The sequence below is a fragment of the Arachis hypogaea genome, chromosome 19, assembly GCF_003086295.3.
Source record: "Arachis hypogaea cultivar Tifrunner chromosome 19, arahy.Tifrunner.gnm2.J5K5, whole genome shotgun sequence".
NCBI classification, from domain to species: Eukaryota; Viridiplantae; Streptophyta; class Magnoliopsida; order Fabales; family Fabaceae; genus Arachis; species Arachis hypogaea.
In genome coordinates, this window is record NC_092054.1 from 128,960,294 (window position 1) to 128,967,320 (window position 7,027).

General features: G+C 41.0%; 1 non-coding gene across 1 annotated transcript; it reads right to left on the bottom strand.

Annotated features, from left to right (window-relative positions):
- Nucleotides 1–1,885: 1,885 nt before the first annotated feature.
- On the bottom strand, nt 1,886–1,992 carry LOC112780539 (small nucleolar RNA R71). The gene has a single exon (XR_003191368.1). It is a non-coding gene; the product is annotated as a small nucleolar RNA R71 (small nucleolar RNA).
- Nucleotides 1,993–7,027: the final 5,035 nt, after the last annotated feature.

The following is a 7,027-nucleotide window of genomic DNA, read 5'->3' on the forward strand; positions in this document are numbered from 1 at the left end:
AAATAGAAGAGTAGTATATATAGGAGTATCTTTGAAATATTTTGAGAGTTGAAAATTATAGGGAGACTCTTAGCATAGAACTACTCTCTGTATTTACTTTCTCTGCACTTCTAAGTTTTCATGATGTATTCTCCATCTTTTTTTTCATTTTCCAGAGCTATGAACAACTAAACCCCTGTCATTGGGTTAGGGAGCTCTGTTGTAATTTGATGGATCAATACTAGTTTTCATTATTCTTCTTCTATCTTTTCTCTTGATTTTACTTGAAAGCTTTCGATCTTCATCTAATTGAGTAGTTATCTTGAAAAAGAAGCTATTCATACTTGGATCTCTTCTGAACCTTGAAAGAGGAATGAAGAGATCAAGCTAGAAATGCTTTCTCATGCTGGACCAAATTGGGTTTGGATGGATATGTGACTATAATCCTCTCAACACTTGGTTTGGGAAATGCATGTGGTATAATCAGTGACCATACTTCATCTCTTCTCATGAGCAATTGACCAAGGAATTGGCTATTGATCAAGATTTGAGAGATTGAATTACAAGAAATTGTAATTCAATCACTTAAGATTGCCAAGGAGATCAATGAGTGCATTGATTGAGGAAGAGATGAAAATGAAATTGATCCGGAGAATGCAACATCTCCTAAGCCCAATGAACTCCCCATTTCTGATCTTACCCATTCTCTTTAATTTCTGTTATTTACTTTAATGAGCAATTCCCCCATTCCCATTTACAATTCTGCAATTTACCTTCCGTCATTTACTTTCAGATCTATAATTCTAGAATTTACTTTCCTGTCAATTACCTTCCCGCCATTTTATTTTCTGCAATTCTCAACTCAAATTCTGGATTCGCTCAACTAGAACAGTCCTCTAATTAAAGTTGCTTGATCAATCAATCCTTGTGGGATTCGACCTCACTCTATTGTGAATTTTTACTTGACGACAAATTTGGTACACTTGCCGAAGGAAATTTATTGTGAGACAAGTTTTCCGTGCATCAAGTTTATGGCGCTGTTGTCGGGGATTGATTGTGCATCAACAATGATCAGATTGGAGGATAACTAGATTGAGCATTTTATTTTTGTTTGATTTAAATTTCTGTTTGAGTCATTTACTTTCTGTTTTAGATAACTTCTTCCCTTCCCCTTACTTTTTCTTTGTTATTTACTATTCATCTCACTAACCCACTAACTGTTTGATATATTGTATCACTCATACTAACAGTAATTCTGACAGATATACTTTCTGCACCTATTCTCTTTGCTTGTACTTGTTGGTTGTATGACAGGGAGAAGAAGCGGGGCTTCAACTTCCTTTGATTCTGAACCTGAGAGAACCTTCCTTAGACTAAGGAGGGAGGCAAGAGAAAAACGTGTAGTTGGTGGTGAAGAAGAGGAGGAACACTTTGAGGAATACTTTGAACCAAACATGGAAAAAACATGGAAAACCATCATGAAGAAGAGGCTCACAACCATGGCAGAGGAGGTGGAGCAAATCATGCTGGGGAGGATAGAAGAGTTTTAGGCTCTTACATCAATCCAAACCCAGGGAACTGTAGAAGTAGCATTCAAAAGCCAACCATCCATGCCAACAATTTTGAACTAAAGCCACAGCTCATCACCCTTGTTCAGAACAACTGTTCGTTCGGAGGGAGTGTCCAAGAGGACCCCAATCAACATCTAACCACCTTCCTGAGAATATGTGACACAGTGAAGTCTAATGGTGTTCATCCTGACGCCTATAGACTGCTCTTATTTCCATTCTCACTCAGGGATAAGGTAGCTAAGTGGCTGGAGTCTTTCCCAAGGGAGAGCTTGACAACTTGGGAAGACGTGGTGAACAAATTCTTAGCAAGATTTTACCCTCCTCAACGAATCAATAGGTTGAGAGCTGAGGTCCAAACTTTCAGGCAACAAGATGGTGAGACTCTATATGAAGCATGGGAGAGGTTTAAAGACTTAACAAGGAGGTGCCCACCAGATATGTTCAACGAATGGGTGTAGCTGCATATTTTCTGTGAAGGGCTCTCTTATGAGTCAAAGAAGGCCATAGACCATTCATCCGGAGGATCTTTGAACAAGAAGAAGACTATTGAGGAAGTCATAGATGTCATTGAAATAGTAGCAGAGAACGACTACTTCTATGCTTCCGAAAGAGGGAACACAAGAGGAGTAATGGAGCTAAACAATGTAGATGCTCTGCTGGCCCAAAACAAGCTCATTACCCAGCAGCTGGCTGACCTCACCTAGAAGATGGAGAGGAACCAAGTAGCAGCAGTCTCCACTTCATCAATAACCCAAGAAGGAGTGAATGAAGAAGCAGAGGGTAGTTAGGAGCAAGCCAACTATATTGGGAATTCACCTAGGCAAAACCATGATCCATACTCCAAGACCTACAACCCTGGATGGAGGAATCACCCAAACTTTGGGTGGGGAAATCAACAAGACCAAAGCCTTGATCAAAGACGCCCAAATCCAAACAATGCAGCCACCCAACACTTCACATCTAGACCATATCAACACCCTCATAACAACACCTCCCCACATTCATATCAAGGCCAGAATAACCCTACTCAGCCTGACCTATCATCATTTGATGAAAGAATATCAAAGATTGAGAATCTACTTGAAGGCCTAAGCAAGGAGATTCAAGACAACAAGGTCTTCAAGGAGGAAGTGCGAGCCAGTTTCAAGAACCAGGGAGACATAATCAAGAGGTTGGAATCTCAAGTAGGATATCTCTCTGAGCAAATTCCCAAACCCACAGATGGATTCCCAAGTGACACAGAGAAGAATTCGAGAGGTGAAACAAAGAAGGTAAGATGGGAAGATTGCAAGATGGTTACTATAAGTGATAAGGAGACTGAGGACAAGCCAAGCAAGCTGTCAGAATAACCTGAAGATACCTCAGTAGAGGAGGTGGAAAAAGATTACCAAGAACCAGAAATCTCAAAACAGGAGTTGCTGAGACTCTATGCACCTTTTCCCCAACTGCTCAAGGGAGCTGTGGAGAGGAGAATATACTCAAGATTTCTTGACTTATTTGCATCTCTGCATGTGAACATACCATTCATCAAGACTAACCAACAAATGCCTGCATTCATCAAGTACATGAAGGAGTTGCTTCCCAGGAAAAGCTCACTCAAGGGAGGCCAAACTATAGTGATGAACAAGGAGTGCAGTGCCCTCATTCAACCGCAGTTGCCTACAAAAAGAAAAGATCCAGGGAGTTTTCATGTCCCCTGTGCCATAGGAGAAACAATGTTTGATAGAGCACTCTGCGATTTGGGAGCAAGTATCAACTTAATTCCTTTATCCCTGGTGAAGAGGCTGCAGATCAATAAGATATTGCCCACAGATGTAGTCATCAGGCTAGCTGACAAAACTCAAAAATAAGCAAGAGGGGTGGTGAAAAACGTATTGTTAAAGGTGGGAAAATACTTTCTTCCCACAGACTTTGTCATCTTGGACATGGAAGAGAGTCACACTCACCCAATCATATTGGGAAGACCATTCCTAGCTACAGCCAGAGCACTCATAGACGTGGAGCGAGGGGAGCTAATATTGAGGATCCATGATGAACAACTCAGCTTCAATGTCTTCAAACTCTCCCAAGAAACTGACCAAGAAAACAAAGAACCAAGCAATGATCATAACGGGATGCTGACAGAGGAAACAAGCATTGAGGCACCACCAACACATCTGAGAACCCCACTGAATGATGAACAAGGCAAACAACAATCGTCACAGCTCAAGGAGAAGCTGGAGGAACCTAAACCACCAGAGGCATGTGAAGACAACAACAAAATTCACTTAAAAGAAGAAGTCGCCAAGAACAGGGAAGCATCAAAAGGGACAAAGAAGAAGGTACCAAGGGGTGGAGGAACAAGAAGATCCCTACGGAAGGCCTCTCTCCAGGAGAGAAAGTGATTTCAGCTTACTTCCCAGAATTCCCCCCTAATCTCCCCACTGTACCATCTCAGTTACCTAAGGTCTTCACTATCAACAGAGTTCTTTCCTTGGAACATGTAGAGATCATTGATACAACTAATGGATATAAGTCCAAGGCAAGAGGGGAGGACTTGAAGCATTATCAACCACCCTGATGAAGGAGAAACGTCAAGCTAGTGACGCTAAAGAAGCGCTTCATGGGAGGCAACCCATGTTTTATTAGCTTTTACTAGTGAATAAGTCAATATTCATAAATTCCAACCCAAACTTGGTGAAGTCCTTATATTGCAGTATATAGTGAAGAACAAGTTTGGTGTTCAAAGCATACCAAGAAAGCATGAATGCAACAGAGAGCATTCTAGTCTTGGAGCTTTGAACAGAACTTTTCATCATAATGCTTCAAACTAAGTTTGGTGTCACCCCATGGTGCCACCAAAATGCATAAAGGGATACACAGTTAGTTAGTTAGTTGGAGTTCATGAATAAACAATCTAATCTTTTCTTCTCTTTATTATTTTAGCCGTAAAAATCTAAATTGATTTTTTTTATGATATTTCTTACTTTTCTTATTTGATCTTTATAGGGAAAGGAAAGGAGCATTGAAAGAGATAGATTCGACAATTAAAGGAAGAAGGTTCGGACACCACAAAAGGAAGGACTATACACTTGTTCTAAAAAGGGAAGTCATTGGAAAATGTTGCCATGCAACATTGAAAAAAATGGGACCCTTGAAGACCGATCAATCTCCATCATAAAGTGATGATCCTTGTCCTTTCTACATGCACAACCCCAACCGTCCATCAAACAACCACTCCATCAATCCACACCCTCCATTCACTCACAACCTTTCTATAAAAGTGATCCTTGATCCGTACCCTAGCTCCACACTCCACATCCACTCTTCACACCTATCCATTTCGGAGCAAAGCATTTCCTAACCATTTAAACACATTCTCCCTCACCACCTTCATTGCACTCAACCCTAAACAACCAAAAGTCTCCACACCCTTGCCAACTCCATACATTAACCCTCAATCATGGCATCTTCAAACTCTAAAAGAAGGAAGGGGAAGGAACCTATGGAGCAACACCCGTATGATGAAAAGAGATTCAGAAGCTTGCATCATGCATTGCAATACGGGTGGATGGTTGATAAAGAAATCATTTATGAGCTAGGATTTCAAGTTAGGAAAACTGAGTGTCCCGAAATTATAATGAAGGTAGAAAAGAGAAGATGGGAGCTCCTCACTGATCCAGTCATTAAGGTGAATGCAAATCTTATAAGAGAGTTTTATGCAAATGCGGTCTGTTATGATAAGGTAGATGAGTCATATACAAGCTTTGTGAGAGGAAAGATTGTGGATTTTGGCCCCATGAGTGTCATGAAGGCATTAAAACTGCGGTCCATACCGTTTGAAGAAGAGAGTTATCATTCAAGGATGGACAACAACCCTAATCATGATCAGATTGTGCAAGACATTTGTGTACCAGGAGCTGACTAGGAAAGTTATGCAGATAGGAGACCAAGGTTCATCAAGAGAGCAGATCTTACTCCGGAAGCAAAGGGATAGTTCGAGATTGTAAGGAGGTCCATCCTCCCAGCAGCGAACAACTCGGAGGTGAATCTCAAGAGAGCCACACTGGTACAATGTATACTCAAAGGAGGAGAAATCAAGGTTCATGAACTCATAGCAGAAGGCATTAGAAAAATGGCAGAGAAAAGCGACTCAAGAGGAACGTTAGGTTACCCCAGCACTATTTACCGACTGTGCAAGAAAGCTGGGGTGGTGTTTGAAGATGAGGACCCCGTGTGGATAAAAGAGGGCATTCCAATAACCGTTCAACGAATGCATGCCACTGCATCCCCCCTACCTCAACGGAAGCAAAGGAAGAGGACAACCCCTCAAGTAGTAGAAGGACAAGCCATAGAAGGGCAAGCACCAACCACTTTGGATATGCATCAATTGCAGGAGGCCATTAGTGGACTATCTCAACAATATTTGGAGAGCCAAGGAGCACAGAGAGAACTTCAACTACAGATGATGGGGCAGCAAGAGGAGTCACTCTCAAGATGGATGACTCAACAAGGGGATTGGCAAAAGCAAATGATGGATCAGCAACTGAGTCAAGGACAACAATGGAATGAAACATTTCACAGGATGGAACAAAGGCAAAATGAGTAACAAGAATCCATCCAGAGGCTAATCAACATCCAAGCACATCAAGGTGCACATATACATGAGATGCATCGAAGACAAATAGAACAGGCAGAACTATTGGACGAGCAAAGGGCATTCGCAGAAGGAGTTTACATGAGCGAGACTGGACATCATATAAATACTCAAGCCAGGCTCGGTTACTTGGTAGGACAACTGCCTATATTGCATCCAGGAATCACAAGGTATGAAGAAATGAGGGATGAATTAGCACGAGAAGAAAGACAAAGGGTGGAAGAGAGTCATGAATCAGTAAGAAAGGCACTTGAGGATTGGAAGCAAGCAAGATTGGCACGGATGAGAGGGAATGCAAGAGGACACAAAGAAGATAAACAAGGAGGAAAGCATGGACATCCACAAGAGTAAAAGGTGGTGGAGTTCTTTCTTTGGTCCATCTTGTTCTAAGTTTTAAATAAGGAAGATCTTGTATGAAATAGAACTTGCTTCCATGATTAGTTTAAACCTTTTTAAATTCTATTTTTTTTAAGTTTGTGTGTTGAAGAGGTCTCTGTGTGCTAGTCTCTATGTCACTGCATCATTTCTTTACTTTCTTGTATGCTTGTCCCTTTTGAATCAAATGAAAAGAGAATAATTGTTTTCAAAAGATCAGAGTGGAGTTCATACTAGGGAGTAAGTCCATGAGTTTGTGGTGTGGTCATAAGTTAGCTAAGTTGGTTCAACCATAAGGTGGGAAGACAACTATCTGTCATGAATACTATGCTTGAGACACACCCCATGAGACTAGATAAATAAGAAGATCCTAATAAGAAAAAGGGAAAGAACAATCAAAGTTGAGGAATAAAAGAAAAATAGTAAGCAATAAGGCTAGGCAACAATGGTTTTAATCTTGAAGCAT